Here is a 17,549-nt window from a genome sequence, read left to right as displayed (position 1 = left end):
GTCCCCCTAGGGGGCTATAGCGATCAGCAATCCGATTGCTGATCGCTATCTGCTGATCACAGCTATACCGCTGTAAACAGCAGAAATAGTCACTTTCTTTCTTCCTCTGCTCCGTGCCGAGGAAGAATGAAAGTGAAACTTCATAGCAGCAGGCGTCATCACATGACCCTGTGCTACGATGGCAACCACCGAACGTCACGTGATCACTCACGTGACGTCCGGAGGGGGCGGCGGTAAGTAAAAAACATGGCCGTGCGCATATAGATCTCGCTGCCAGACTTTGGCAGCGAGATCTAAGGGGTTAATGTTCCGGGTGGAATGCGATTCCACTCGGAACATGTAGGCACACATGTCAGCTGTTGAAAACAGCTGATATGTGTGCCGATCCATGCCGCCTGCCCGCGGCAGGGGGCGGGGCTTACCGGGACACGATCCATGACGGAAAGATCCGTCCATGGTCGTGAAGGGGTTAATCCACTATTGGAACTTTTCTGCTAATTAGATTTCAGTGCACAGGGGCCAGAATGTACACTGGGTCTTCTCCTCCCTGTCTGTGATACCACAGCCGTTTTTTCAGTAACCTGCTTCTATTTGACATCTTGTGCATCTGTCATTGTAGTTGCAGTTTTCTCAAAAATACGTCATTGAGTTGAGAAGTCAATCTGTGCATGTGCTGCCAATGCCAATGAAGGCACAATTTTATTGAAAAATAGTCAGTAACTCAATCATCACCAAAGGCAATTTAAGCACCAATATGATATTTCAGATACAGGATGAAAGTCACTGAAAAGCAGTGATCTGCTTTCTAAAGAGGTAGTCAGAGGGGCTGAGGAATCACAGACAGGGAGGAGACTCGGTGTACAGTCCGGCCACTGTGCATGAAAATCTAATTAACAGAAAACTTCAAATGGTGATTAAAAAAGAACATTAAAGCAGATTTCTTCACCAAAGGTATCAATTTGTTCTGTGTCACAGCACCAGTCACACCATTGGTATTCTAGACATACATTCTTTAGTTAGTATGCACTTTTTGTCTGATAACCCTGCCCCACCCACAGCCATTTGTTTCTCCTCACATATATAGCTTGGTGCTTTGCTTCCCATACAAAGCAAATTTTTTAACTGCAGATGAGGTTACATATAGGCTAGGGACCCCAAAAATAGAGATTACCTTGGCATTGGTGTTGGGGCTCTTTTGCATTGATCAATACAATGGTTAAACATCTCTTATATTCCTATTATTCATAGCAGTAATGCATATTCAATTTTTTCATGTTTTTTCACTTTTTCAGATAGTTCATTGTATTTTTCAGTCTAGTATTCCCATAGCAGTTTTGCTTTTCATCATTCCCATATACCTTGTGACTTGTGTGCAACTCTTTATCCTATTGTACAGCACCAGTACAGTTCTGTCTTTACATTACAAAATCATGCCAACAGGTTTTCAGTTGACATCAATGATCAAAGCCAATGCGACCTGCATTTTCAAATGAAAACTTGAAACTGAGGGGATCAAAATTTTTTTTATAATAGTAGGACTCTTCACAACTGCATCTACTTTGTGTCTTAACACTAGAAGTCCCATAAATTTCGAGCTCCCCCCTGAAGTCCTGAAAGATGGTCAAATGACCCTTAGGGCGGCTTTGCACATTATGACATCGCAGGTGCGATGTCGGTGGGGTCAAATTGAAAGTGACGCACATCCGGCATCGCATGCGACATCGTAGTGTGTAAAGCCTAGATGATACGATTAACGAGCGCAAAATCGTCGTAATCGTATCATCGGTGCAGCGTCGGCGTAATTCATAATTACGCTGACGCGACGGTCCGATGTTGTTCCTCGTTCCTGCGGCAGCACACATCGCTGTGTGTGAAGCCGCAGGAGCGAGGAACATCTCCTACCGGCGTCACCGCGGCTTCCGTAGGATATACAGAAGGAAGGAGGTGGGCGGGATGTTTACATCCTGCTCATCTCCGCCCCTCCACCGCTATTGGCCGCCTGCCGTGTGACGTCACTATGACGCCGCACGACCCGCCCCCTTAGGAAGGAGGCGGGTCGCCGGCCAGAGCGACGGTCGCAGGGCGGGTGAGTGCGTGTGAAGGTGGCGTAGCGATAATTTTTGCTACGCCAGCTATCACACGATATCGTACCTGCGACGGGGGCGGGGACTATCGCGTGCGACATCGCAGCATCGGCTTGCGATGTCGCAACATGCAAAGCCCACCTAAGTCCAAACTGACAACTCTGATGGCTCCAATTAGCATCCTTTCATTTGTAAATGTGGCCATTGCCTGAGGAATCTGCAGGGGGCAATTGTGTTGATCCACCTCAACAAAGGATGTTAGCTAAAATCCTTCAGGTCATTTGATCCGTCACTGGGTTCCAAAGTTAGAAATGTTAAATGACCTCTCTCTGAGACTTCTAGTGTTAAAAGGCTTATGCAATTTTTGCAAATAGACTTGATTAAAATTCCTACAACTTCATGTAAAGGACCCCTGCCAAGGTTCCCTCATGTGTTGCTGAGAAGCTGTATTTGCAACCAGTCAGATGAGAGGCTCATGGAATGCCATCAATCACTTCCAGTCAACAAGACCAATCAACATTTCATTGCAGTGGTCCAAGAGGTCACTGCTCAGACTCAAGATCGCACAGAAGAATGCGAGAAAAGGGAGCTACTGTGCCCAAGATACATAGTGAGGAATGTGCTAGGGATCCAGGATTTGCTATGGTATACTATTTTATACCTATTGACAAGTGATGTATAAGGGCTATAAGCAAGGCTGAAATTCTGCAAAAATGTACACTGGCTCTCAACGTCTTAGTCGACACCTACTGCATTTATTAAAATGCTCACAAAATACAAACACCGACACACACAAATACACAATTGTTATATAAAGAAAAACAAATTAATATGTCAATGAGTCAATGGTATGCTGTATCTCTGTACTTTTAATAGATCAGAACTCTATTAGCAAATGTTTAATAGATCTGGAGCAATATGTGACCATTAGATTCATACTTATGTTTAGAAATCTTCCCACATACCGCTCCATGTCTGTGTACCTGCTTTACCTATTGTGTCCCCCTTTTTCCTTATAGATTGTAAGCTTGCGAATAGGGCCCTCACTGGAACTGCTGAACTATGTGTTACTTTGTAATGTATTTATTGTCTGTACATGTCCCCACTTAATTGTAAACCGCTGAAGAATATATAGGCATTATGTAAATAAAATAATTTATTATTATTGTTTATTGGCTTTCGGTATTCTGATCAATTCATGGTGAAGAGCTAAACCCTAATCCTATGGAAAAAAAAATTATAATTTTTATTATTTTAATTAGAGATGAGCGGATCAATAGACTTCACCGGCACCATTACTGAGCAGGCTAATGTCTTGTGTGGCCATGCTTCCTCCCCCTCCCTCTCTCTCCTTTTCCTATATTGAAAATTGCACAAATATCTGCATTGTGTATCAAATTTTGAGAGACAATTCAGTAAACCCCCTGAATTAGAATTTCAAACGATCCATTCTAATTTTAATTATAGATGTTAACTAACATTATGACAGCTGTTATATGTTTTTGCAGAATTCTTATACCAAATCCACACAGTTGAATGCTGCGCATCACCAGTTCTCTTAGGGTGCAGTTAATGTTAACTAATGAACAACTCATGTATTTTTTACATCATTCATCATTTCTTCAATTGACATAACATTATGCAGCAATTATCTCCTTAATGTGATATTGTTTTCTAACCTTTAATGGGCAGTAAGGCTGGTTTCACACATTTGTATGGACAGCATGGTGGCTCAGTGGTTAGCACTGCAGTGTTGCAGTGCTGGAGTCATGGGTTCAAATCCCAAATCTACAAGAGTTTGATTGTCCTCCCTGTGTTTGCATGAGTTTCCTCTGGGTTCCCTGCTTTCCTCCCACATTCCAGAGACATACTGATTGGGAATGTAGATTTTGAGCCCCAATGAGGACAATTGTGTTGCCCACCTGTAGCGGTTGCCTCAGGGACGTCACTCCACCTTCTAGGACACCACAGGGGTTCCACTTGATTACCACTGGCAACAGGTATGTCAGGTTATTTACTGTTGTAACGCCACTCTCGGTTTGCGGTCAGGGCTATAAGTGACCGCCACTGCAGTTTAACGAGCATCTGGGGCTGATGGAATCTGCAGTCGAGTGGTGTGGCCTCCCGAGAGTGAGGCTGGCCCCAGGGGCTCGGGTGCGTGTGGAACAACAGGTCGCAGAATAACTCAGTCGCAGTCCAAAGTGTCTTTCAACTTGTTTACTCATGTTCAGCTGGTTTTGTGAGGTAACCCGGGCAATGCTGAGATACACCAGGAGGAACCAGGTATCCTTCAGGCTGGTCTAAGTGTAACCGTTAGCTCGCCTTCCTAGCACTTCTTGTTTCGGACAACCCCTGACTTAAAGTACTGTGGGATTCATCCAGGGAAGTCACAACTGCCTTTTCTCCCCTTTCTGCCCCGTTTGCTTGCAGCGTGGACCAAGGAAGATGGCTCCAGGCTCGATCCTCCTTATGGGCCCCCTTGTTGCTTCTGATGCTCAGACTCTGTTTTGGTTGGTGTGGGACTTGTGGTCTACCCCACCGGCAGGTTTAGCACTTTAGGTTTAGCACCACTAAATGGATGTCTGGCTCCAGGGACCTGTTCCCCGTGGGTGCCTAGCCACCAGCGGTCTCCGTACACGACCAGCTGACTCCCTCAGTGTCTTCCTGTCCAACTGGCTTCCTCAGCGTCTTTCTGTCCAACTTCTGGTGACCGTTCTCCCCCGCCAACGGCCACTACACGTGCAGGGTCTGACTAGCGTGTCCGCTCTCCTACATCTCCACTTCAGGCTACCTCCAGCTCCTTTTCCTTCCTGACAGCCACTGCCACACTAGCTTCCAGTCCCTCCCCTCCACCCTTAGCTGAGATGTGGAGGAACGCCCCCTCTTGGGTCTGCCCAAGGGTCACCTCTAAGGTGTGGGAGACTTGGTCACTATGTGTCTGTGTGTACACACCCTATTCCAGCCTTCAGGATTACCTGTTTGCACTCACCCAGCATGGGTGCAGTACTCATTGGCGCCTGACTAGCTCAGGGGCGCCACACAATTGTGATCACTTCTCTAAAATGCTGTAGAATTAATAATGCAATATAAGCGAGTAAAATAAATTTGTGAAGACCAGACTGATCTTGCATTTGAAGACCAACACTCAGTCTATCGACCTTCATATGTATATTAAGCAGTTATCTCAGGTCAGGAAACCCGGCGGTGGGGTTGGGACTACTGATGTGAGCACAATCTGTGTGTCACGGATGCATGAAACTGGCCTATGATAATATATAGATCTATGGCCATTCTTAGGTATGTGGTACTACATTCCTTTAACTCTACATAATTGGTAATATCTATTTAGTAACATCACACAAATGTTTATTGTAAATTCATTTTTCAAAAAAACAATATAAGACATATTTAACCAGGACTTAATCTGTGAGTACCGTTATAAATGTGTTATCATGTGTATAGTTATGCAGGAGACTGACTCCACTGTAGGCGATAGTGCCATTTACAAGAGTGAATACGGAAAAGACTACATTTAAATATGAACCAGGTTACAACACCACTAATTAGGGTAGATGGATGTAATCCTGGTATAAGTTCCTTGCAGACAGAATGAGATAATGATTTCCTTCCTATGCTGTATGTGTTCTGTTAATTGAATCCTGTCTCCATCCATCTAACAATGATGAGGCATGCAATGAACTAAATTCCTTTAGTAAATATTTTAAGACTGAGATGAAGTTTTTCTTCATGACATGGTGGACTTAACATGTACATTTGATCTTAGATTAATTTCATAATAGTGAGAGAGACACATATGTAACTGTAATGGAACATCCATCATACTGCAGTTCTACATTTTAGCTTCTTTTTAAAGGAGCTATCCAGCCAAAGGAAAATAATTTGAGAATCAGTTCATACATGTTTAAAATAGTAAAAGCCATCACAGTTTGGTTCTTGTTAAAGTCACTCACATCCATATGCTTGCCCATTTTCCAGTATCAAGAATGGACTGTTGCCTTGCTGCATCATATACCCTAGTCCTTGATAGATGCTATTGTAATTAGAGATGAGCGATCCTGATCGGCAAATATTGGAAAATGTTAAAATTGTACGATCTTTGGCAGGATTGGATCAGGATCGGACATCCGCACATTTACCGCAAAAGTTGGTGAACTTGCCAGATATCGGTAACTGTTCAAATGGCAAAAACCATCCTCTCCTTGCCCATCACAGCCATGTCAAGTATTGGCATGGCTGTGATTGACCACTGTAAAAAAAAAGGAAGCAAAAGGGTTAAAGCAGTACATACCAATTCTCCCCATGGCAACAGTATTACGTCCGAGGCCGATAATTATCCCTCATCCATATTCACAGCTTTCCCTGCTCACCTCTCTGATAGTGTTATATTGCCTATTGTAAAATAAATAAATAAATTTTAAAATGCAGTGCAGTACCGCTATATATTGATACTTGCACAAAGAAAACCTATGGCTACATGCTGCAGCCTCCAGATGTGCGCTTATCTTGGCTGTGTATCAAAATAGTAGGAACCGCATGCGTTTTTTGTTTTTTGTTTTAATTATTTAAATAAATAATTTAAAACAACAACGTGTGGTTGCCTCTAATTTTGATACCCAGCCAAGATAAAGCCCAACAGCGTGGGGCTGCTATTGTCAGACTGGGGAGACCCATGCTTATTGGGCCTCCCCAGCCTAAAAATAGCAACCAGCAGCTGCCCAAGATTGTCGTATCCATTAGAAGCGACAATCTGAGAACTTTACCTGGCTCTTCCCGATTGCCTTAGTGCAGTGGCAGGTTAATAAGGGGTTAATGGCAGCCCACAGCTGGCACTAAGCCCTAGATTAGTGATGAGGAGGGTCTATGAAACCCCATTACTAATCTGTAAGTGAAAAGAAATAAACAGAAATACCGAAAAAATATTTTAGTTGAAATGAAATACAAAAAACCCCACCTTGTTTCACCAATTTATGAACCCCCAAAAAAAACCCAGGTTCGATGTAATCCACACGAGTTCCCATGATGATTCCAACTCTGCTACATCTGAAGCTCACTGCAAGTGGCCATAGAACAATGACCACCTGCTGTGAGCTTCAGGCAGAGACTGATCCACATCATCAGCAGTGATGTCACTCAGTTTAGTTGTGGTCACAACTGGAGGTTCCCATGGCCCTCCACCTGTGACGCAGGTAACCTGACCTCAGGGGCCCTTCTGAGGTGAGGTCACAGAGTTCATTGAGGTTCCCTGAGGTTAAATTACCTGAACTCAGAGGTGGAGAGCTGTGGGAATCTCCAGCAACTAACCTGAGTGACGTCACCACCCATTGCACAGTTCAGTCTCTGCCTGAAGCGCACAGCTGGTGGTCATGGTCCATGGCCACTTGCTGTGCCTTCAGTAATGTAGCAGAGCTCGATTCATCATGGGACCTCATGTGGATTACGTTGGACCTGTATGTTTTGGGGGTTAATAAATTAGTGAAAGAGGGTGGATTTTTATTTTTTTTAAATAAAGGGTTCTTTCTGTATTTTTGTTTATTTCTTTTTACTTATAGGATTAGTGGTGGGGGCTCTCATAGACCCCTACTCCTCACCAATTCATTGCTTAGTGGCAGCTTAAAGCTGTTATTAACGCCTTATTACTCTAACTGCCACCGCACCAGTGCAATCAGTATGAGACAGGTAAAGTGCTGAGATTGTCACATCTAGTAGATGCAATAATCTTGGGTGGCTGCTGGCTGGTATTTTTAGGCTGGGGGGTCCAATAAGCTCGGGCTTTATCTATAAGTACTTACTTATATGCTATCTTTGGACTGTGGTGCATTATAATATAGAACAACAAGTTTCTCTTGGTTATCTCATGTCTCTATTCACCACAGCCCTCTCACATAGCAATTGCTATCTACGTTAATTATATTTCTTTTTAGTATTTAGTACTGATAGTTTTTGACCATTATTATTACACACTAGATAATAATAATAATAATAATCTTTATTTCTATAGCGCCAACATATTCCGCAGCACTTTACAATTCAGGAGGATCATATACAAACAAGTAACAGTTATAGAAATACAATATTTAAAGGAAAAAAAAAAGAAAAACGCAACCCTGCTCGTGAGAGCTTACAATCTACAATCTAGCTGAGATCTGTATATTCTTTATAGATACCACACTACCATTCCTTGCTGTCTATACAGCCTCTTTGTGGCTACATCAGCTGTTTATATTTATCCATATTTTATCCACCATATTACTTTACTCTTGTCATAATTTTTGATATCTTACATATGGTCATTGATGCATATATCTCCTGTATGGGAATTGAGTGTCTCTCTTTTGACTATTGTGTTGTCACATTACCCCCACTTTTTTCACCCTGTACAATAAAGTTCACTTTTTTGCATCAAGGATGTCTAATCGCTTCTTTTTCTTCTATAGCAAAATAGTTCTGTGATTTTCCTTTGGTCCTATTTACTCTTTAAGCAAAATATATTTATTCTGATTAATTGGCCATATTTGGCAATATGATGCATTTGCTTATGTTGAAAATAGTTTCTTTTCAGGCTTTATCATGGCTGGGTATCAAAATTGGGGAGAAGCACGTGACAATTTAAGCTGCATGCAGTTCCTCTTATTTTGATACACACCCATGATAAGTGCACAGCTGGGGGATGCAACCATTAGCCATGGCTTTACCTGTGCTGGTATCAATACAGGGGGACTCTATACCAATTTTATTTATTTATTTATTACCAGTATAAAGACACAGACAGTGTTTGTGATTCCAACCAATCACAGATGCTGTCTCAGAGGGTGGGGGCGTGGTACAACGGCAACCAGTGAGAGACGCCGGTGGAAGGGAAAAGTAGTGAATATGGATGAGGGATAATTCTCAGACTCAGAAATTGCGCTGCAGCCTCGAGGAGACTCAGTAAGTATGTTCTGCTTTAACCCTTTTTCATTTTCTGTGTTACAACATATCACTTTTGCCTACCATTGAATTGAATTTAATGAGTTTGGCTAGGATCGCTGATCCGATCGGCGATCTCAGGAGGGCTCGGCGATCTTGAATTGATCCGATCCTTGGCAGGATCACTCATCTCTAATAATAATGAGATAATCCATGTTAGTCGCTTCACCTGTCAGAGATTCCCCTACATACTGAGTGTAGGGGAACAATGGGGACATTATAAAATGGGAAGGCACTTTAGGAGTATTATGCTTAAGTGGTATTATACTTTTTGGGGGGCATTGTGCAATCATTATACTGTACGTGTGGGGGAGCTGTTGGGTGAATTCACTGTATGGATATCATGCTGTGTGTGCAGGTTCCGGCATTTTTGAGAGCATCATACTCTATAATAACCATGAAAAGGGTATTATGGGTGAGAACAATAAAAGGCTTTAATAGAGGCAGAATTACTGAGTACGTGTCCCAAAAAATATCTCTTCTTAGCTTTTAATAGATATGACCCCATTTACTTGACTGAATATTTTTTGAGAGGAGAGAAAGGGGACATTATTTCTATGAATGCCACTGGAACACAAGACATAGATTTACAATGAATTGGGGTATTAGAATAAAGGACAATGTACAGGGACTTACACTTACAAGCAAAAGGGTAACAGTGTTTTGAACTTTTGACTTTCGGCTGCATATCTCACCATCCACTACAGCTTCAAACTTGAGACTACCTTCATTTTATAGAAATAATCTTGCCTATTTCATACTTAAATTTGACATTGAACTATTTAGCATATGATTAGTTGTGCAGATTATTGTCATGTTATTGCATTGTTACTGTTTTTCTCCTAAAAATCTATATATTTTTTTTTATTTTAATTACTATTTTGTAAATCCACCTTTGGCATTCAACACTGCCTGAATAACCGTTATAGTGTCTCGCAAAAAAACAAGCTGCCAATCAACTCTGTCAGAGAAAAAATAAAAAAGCTATAGCTCTCAGAATACAACAATGCAAAAAAAAGTTTCCATAAAATAGTTTTCATGGTGTAAAAGCTGCAAAATATTAAAATAAATTATAAATGTTGTATTGCTGTAATTGTACTGACCCAAATAATAAGCTGTCTTATCACTTTGATAATGGTGAATGGCGTAAAAAATATTGTGGATTAAAAAGATACCAATAAAAAATCCAACTCATCCAGCAAAAAACAAGTCCTCACATGACTCTATAGGGGGCTTTACACGCTACGATATCGTTAATGTTTGGTCGCCGGGGTCAAGTTGTTAGTGACGCACATCCGGCGTCATTAACGATATTGCAGCGTGTAATACTTACCAGCGACCTTAGGCGACCTCAAAAATGGTGAAAATCGTTCACCATGGAGAGGTCGCCCCAAAGTAAAAAATCGGTAAGGGTTGTTTAGCGTTGTGGTTCATCGCTCATGTGGCAGCACACATCGCTATGTGTGACACCGCATGAGCGAGGACCGTCTCCTTACCTGCCGCCGGCCCCAATGAGGAAGGAAGGAGGTGGGCGGGATGTTACGTCCTGCTCATCTCCGCCCCTCTGCTTTGATTGGCCGGCCGCTTAGTGACGTTACGGTGACGTCGCTGTGATGCCGACCGTCCCTCCCCCTTGAAGGAGGGATTGTTCGGCAGTCACAGCGACGCCGCCAACCAGGTAAGTATGTGTGACGCTGCGTAGCGATAATGTTCACTACGGCAGCGATCACAAACAATCGCATGCGCGACGGGGGCGGGTACTTACACGGTCGCTATCGCTAGAAATTGCTAGCGATATCTCTACCGTGTAAAGCCCCCTTAACAGTAGAAAAATAAAAAAAAACTATAGCCTTCAAAATTTGATGATGCCAAAAACCTTTATGTTGTAAAAAAAAAACAAAAAAAAACAGCTTTGTTTCGTGTGATAGTAGCTAAACCTAAAAAAAAATATAAATCTGGCATTGCTCTAATCGTACTGACCTGAGGAATAAGGCCACCTTATCACTAATACTGCGAGGTGAACAGCGTAAAAAAAAAAAATAAGCCAATTCTTCATCTATCGTTGATTTGATTATTCTGCCTCCCAAGGATCGCAGCGAGGCACTACTCATATTTATTTTGACTTCTACGCTGAGTGCATACACCGGGATTAAATATGAATCTCTGAAAAATGGGATTCAGACAAAATTTGCAATGTAAAATTCACTGTAATGAGGCAGGAAATGACTTTGAACTCCTGTCTGGCCTGTAGTCCAGCAGTGGCCATCTTTTTATGCATCTTTTAGGTGTCCTAAAAAGTGCAATCAACAACAGTTTTGTGCACATTTGAAAAGAAGGCTACCACAGAACACACAGCCAGGCAGAGTCCGGGGTAACTCTGCTACCTCATTAGTGACTTAATCTGAAAGGGGTTTCACCTAAATCACGAATGTCAGAGATGTAGATGGAAACTCTAAGGGTACCTTCACACTTAGCGATGCAGCAGCGATCCGACCAGCGATCTGACCTGGTCAGGATCGCTGCTGCATCGCTACATGGTCGCTGGTGAGCTGTCAAACAGGCAGATCTCACCAGCGACCACTGAACAGCCCCCAGCCAGCAGGGACGTGCAAGCGACGCTGCGCTTGCACGGAGCCGCCGACTGGAAGCTGCGGAGACTGGTAACTAAGGTAAACATCGGGTATGGTTACCCGATGTTTACATTAGTTACCAGCGCTGTGTGCAGAGAGCAGGGAGCCGCGCACACTGAGCGCTGGCTCCTTGCTCTCCTAGCTGCTGTACACATCGGGTTAATTAACCCGATGTGTAATGCAGCTACATGTGCAGAGAGCAAGGAGCCGCGCACACTGCTTAGCGCTGGCTCCTTGCTCTCCTAGCTGCTATACACATCGGGTTAATTAACCCGATGTGTACAGCAGCTACATGTGCAGAGAGCCGGAGCCGGCAGCACAGGCAGCGTGAGAGCTGCGGAGGCTGGTAACTAAGGTAAATATCGGGTAACCACCTTGGTTACCCGATGTTTATCTTGGTTACAAGCTTACCTCAGCTGTCAGACGCCGGCTCCTGCTCCCTGCTCGCTTCATTTGTCGCTCTCTCGCTGTCACACACAGCGATCTGTGTGTCACAGCGGGAGAGAGGCTTTGAAGAAAACGAACCAGGGCTGTGTGTAACGAGCAGCGATCTCGCAGCAGGGGCCAGATCGCTGCTCAGTGTCACACACAGCGAGATCGCTAATGAGGTCACTGCTGCGTCACAAAAAGCGTGACTCAGCAGCGATCTCGGCAGCGAGCTCGCTGTGTGTGAAGCACCCCTAATGTAAGCGCTCAGCATGGAGCCAAGATAAAGGTGATCTGTTCCAAAATGTTTCTGTACCCAAATTACCATCAACAGCATACAAGTAAACCCACAAAAAAATGTCCCCACTCAAATACGTCGTCTCTTAACATAAATATAGGGGGCTTCCAAATTACTGGCAGCACAATGGCTCTTGAAAAGCAATATGGCTCCCCCTCAAAAAAGAAATCCAGCTAAATCTGTACATTTAAATCCAAATGCCCCCCTCAATTTTGAGCTCCACAATGTACTTAAACCACACACGTTTGCATTATTGCAGTGAGGAAGGCCTGCTTAATATACAAGGTATGTGTCTCCAAAAGCACTAGATGGGCACAATGAATGGGCACCACAATGTACTGGGTACGACAAGGGCTTATTTTTCCAATTTTTCATTCTGCAACATTCTCTGTGTTTGACTCCAGGGGTGTCTTCCAGATACAAATGTATCACTACAGTCATAGATAAATTCCCAGAGGGGTATAGTTCCAAAATGTGGTCACTTGAGGGGTTTTTTGCTTTTCTGGCACTAAGGGCTCTGCAAATGGAGTCAGCAAGCTATTCTAAAAAAATGTGTGCTCCATAAGTCAAATGACGCTCCTTCCCTCCTGAGCCCTCTCATGTGGCCAAACAGTACAGTGCAGTCACTTGTGGAATATTGCCATGTTCAGAAGACATTGTGTAACACAAGCTGGGACATTTTTTACCTATTACCCTTGTGAAAATTGAAAACCTGGGGCTAAAACAACATTTCAGTTGTCAAAATGCAATTATTTTTTCTTCATTGCCCAATAGTATACACATCTGTGATATCAATATGCTTACTGAACCCTTAGATGAATTCCAGCTAAATCTGTACTCCAATATAGTGCTCCTTCCCTTGTGAGCTTTGCACTGTGCCTCAAAACTAGTTTTCTACCACATATGGGTTATTGGTAAAGTCAGAAGAAAATTTGTAACAAATTGTAGAGTCCATTTTCTTCTGTTACCTTTTGTGAAAATCAAAACTTTGAGGCAAAAGCAACATTTTAGTGGAAAAATGGTAATATTTTCATATTTACAGCCCAATGTTATACAATTCCGTGAATCACTTGAGGGTTAAAATTACTTACTACACCTCTAGATGGATTCCTCTAGAGGTGTATTTTCTAAAATGCATTCACTTGTGAGGGGTTTCTGCTGTTTAGGAATTTCAGTGCATCTTCAAATGATATATGGCGTCTGTAATCTATTCCAGCCAAAATACCGCTGCGTCCCTTGTGAGCCTTGCTGTGTGCCCAAGCAGTAGTTTTTCACCATATATTACCACATATAGGGTATTCCTGTACTCAGCAGAAACTGCACAACAAATTGTATGGTCTACTTTCTCCAGTTACGCTTTTAAAAAATTAACAAATTGGGATTAAACCACTATTTTTGTGGTTAAAGTATATTTTTTCATTTTCACAGCTCAATGTTATAAAATTCTATGAAGTATCTGTGGGCTCAAGGAGTTGACCACACCTGCTGATAAATTCCTTGAGGGGTCTAGTTTCCAAAATGGGGCCACTTGTAGGGTTTTCTCTAATTTGGTACATCAGGAGCTTATGAGCATATGCGACATGGTGTCCACTATCTATTCCAGCCAATTTTGCATTTCAAAATTCAAAAAGTGCTTATTCACTGCCAAGCCCTGCCGTGCACCCAAACAGTATTTTTGCACCCCATATGGGGTATTCCCATACTCAAAAGATTTTCAGACAAAATTATATGGTCCATTTTCTTGAGTTAGCTTTGCAAAAATTAAAAAATTGGGATAAAAACATTTTTTAGGGAAAAAAACTTATTTTTTTATTTTCACAGTTCAACATTATAAAATTCTTTAAAGTTCCTGGGGGTTCAAAGTGCTGACCACACATCTAGATAAATTCCTTGATGGATTTAGTTTCCAAAAGGGGGTCACTTGTGGGAGGTTTCTACTGTTTAGGCATGGAATTTTACATTCAAAAAGTCAAATAGTGTTTCTTCCCTTCTGAGCCCTGCCATGCGCCCAAACAGTACTTTTCACCACTTATGGGGTATCAGCATACTCAGGAGAAACTGCAAAATAAATTGGATGGTGAAATTTGTCCTGTTGTGAAAATAAAAATTTGGGACCAAAGCAATATTTTTGTTGGAAAACATTTAATTTTTTGCACGGCACAATGTTATAAAATTCTGTGAAGCACCTGTGGGTTAAAGGTTCTCACTACACCTCTAGATAAATTCCTGGAGGGGTTTAGTTTCAAAAATGAGGTCAGTTGTGGAGGTTTCCATTCTTTAGGCACATCAGAGGCCTTGCAATAACGAGATGACATCTGCTAACTATTTCAGACATTTTTGCGTTACAAAATTCAAATAGCACTCCTTCACTTCTGAGCTTTGTCGTGCACACCACATATGGAATATCCCTGTACCCAGTAGAATTTGCACAACAAATTGTATAGTCCATTTTCTATTGTTATCATTGTAAAAATGTAAACATTTGGGTGTAAACCAACATTTTTGTGGTAAAAATGTATTTTTTCATTTTTACTGCTCAACATTATAAAATTCTTTGAAGCACCTGGATGTTCAAGTTACTCACCACACAAATAGATAAATTCCTTGAGTGGTCTAGTTTCCAAAATGAGGTCACTTGTGGGGGGGGGTTTGCAATATTTAGGCACTTCAAGGGCTCTCCAAATGCAACTTGGCTTTTGCTAATGATTCCAGTCAATTTTGCATTCAAAAAGTCATATGTCACTCCTTCCTTTCTCCCTTCTGAGCCCTGTCGTGCTCCCAAACAGTAGATTTCCACCACATCTTGGGTACCCCTGTAATCAGGAGAAATTGCACAATAAATTTAAATTGTACAGTGCATTTTTCCTGTTTCCCTTATGAAAATGCAAATTTTGGGGGATAAAGCAACTTTTTTTTTAGTTCCTGTGAAGCACCTGAAGAATTAATAAACTTCTTGGATGTGATTTTAAGCACATTGAAAGGTGCAGTTTTTAGAATGGTGTCACTTTTGGGTATTTTCTGTCATATAGGCCCCTCAAAGTCACTTTAAAAATGATGTGGTCCCTAAGAAAAATTGTTTTGTAAATTTTGTTGGAAAAATGAGAAATTCCTGCTGAAATTTAACCCTTCTAACTCCATTACAAAAAAAATTATGTTTCAAAAATGGTGCTGATGTAAAGTAACATGTGGGAAATGTTATTTATTAACTATTTTGTGTTGCACAACTCTCTGGTCTAAGGACAATGAAAACAAAATAAATTTTAAAAATTGCTTAATTTTCACAATTTTTGCTAAATGCCTGATTTTTTTCACAAATAAATTCAAAAAATGTCATCCTAAATTTTCAACTAATATGAAGTACAATATGTCACAAAAAAAATTAGAATCACTGGGATCCGTTGTTGCGTTTCAGAGTTATTACCTCATAAAATGACACTGGTAAGAATTGAAAAAATTGGCTGGGTGGTGAAAAGGTTAATGGAGAATAAAAATCAATCCCAACTCCTTTAAAGGCCAGGTTGCAAGTTTGACTAGTGCAATTAATAAATCCATACCACTGGTTAGAAAGTTAACTTCAGGGTTGTTATAATTGTATAAAGATATCTAAAATATTTTTTGTGATTTATCATTATTTTTTGTGATTTATTTTTTGTCCCAGTACTTTACAATTCTTTTGTGTCTCCTGTCCAAAACTGACTTTGCAAACCATGTTTCTACTATTTCACCCTCTTAACCACACAGTCTCTCAGTGCTTGGTTCAGACACCTCTCTAGACAGCAAAGCACTGCTGTAGTTTATCTTGTAATCTAGCATAATCCTTCAGGATGCTCACATTGTTACCGTGTAATAGTCCCACACTCGGGCACTAATCTTCTCACCATCTCTGTGGTGGCAACAATCTATTGTGGTTCTCCTGAAGAAGTTTGTTACCTTCGAAACACATTAAGAATAAAATACATAAACACTCTAATACCAGGTATTGGACTTTATAATGTGGATACAAAAACCAGCAGTGCAGATCACTCAATTTCTCTACTACAGTGACCAGATTTTTCACACACAGGTATCAGCATACATAGTGTAGTTATCGTCTGTCCAGGAATAAGCCTCTTTGCTCTTCTTTGTGGTGGCAGTCTTTATCATTCTCTTTAAGCAATGGCACCACTCACATTCGGAAGTATTAATATCTCTCAAATGGGACAAACTACACTGAGAGCAGTACAAGATGAAGCTCCCTAATTGATCTTCTGTGTAAGACCAGAGTCACACTTGCGAGTGACTCACAGAGTCCCGCATCGCATCACCCCTGCACAGCCACACACTCTCCTGACAGGGGTGGGTCGACTGCATGTATTTCTACGCAACTGAGATGCTTCTGTCTGGAGAGTAGCAGGCCGTGTTGGGTGATGTGATGCGAGACTCGCGCGAGTCACACACGAGACACTCGAAAGTGTGACTTCAGCCTAAGGCTTCCTCCCCATGCTGAGATTTTGATGCTGTGTCAAAAATGCAGTGTCTTGCAATGAGTTTTATAGAAATCTCATACCCATTGTGGTTCTTTTTTACTCAGCATGTTTCAAATCCGCAGCATGGTTATTTCTTTAGCGGGTATGGTAAGTTTTCTGTGCATTGTTTCTCCATAGACTTGCATTAGATGCAAGAAATCTGCAAGTGAAAAACGCATGTGCGTTTTTGGTGTGTTTCCGAAGTGGAAACACATAAAAAACACATGTAATCCACACTTAAGAGTATCAATAAAGTTTTTCATGGCCAAATACCAGGTATTAACAAAAACAAATCAGCTGTATTTAAAGCATAACACACCAACAAGAAACAAAAAACGCAGTGTCAAATACACAAAAAAATGCATGTTAAAGAAACACTCAATAATGCAATGAAAAATCGCAAATAACCTAATTTAAATAATAGGTGCAGAAATTGTTTCAACATTAAAAATTCACCAAAAGCTCATTGTGGGACGGTAGCTTTATTCTCTATAGCCTTAAAGAGAACCTGTAACTTGAAAAACGCAATTGAGCTGCAGCTATGGGGTGAATCTGCAGGTTAATAGCATTTTGAACTTGGTCAGCGCCTGCATTTTGAGCCCTGCTACCTGTAGGAAAA

This window comes from Anomaloglossus baeobatrachus, chromosome 2 (genome assembly GCF_048569485.1).
Source record: "Anomaloglossus baeobatrachus isolate aAnoBae1 chromosome 2, aAnoBae1.hap1, whole genome shotgun sequence".
In the NCBI taxonomy this organism is placed as follows: Eukaryota; Metazoa; Chordata; class Amphibia; order Anura; family Aromobatidae; genus Anomaloglossus; species Anomaloglossus baeobatrachus.
Note: the sequence above shows the minus strand (reverse complement) of the source record.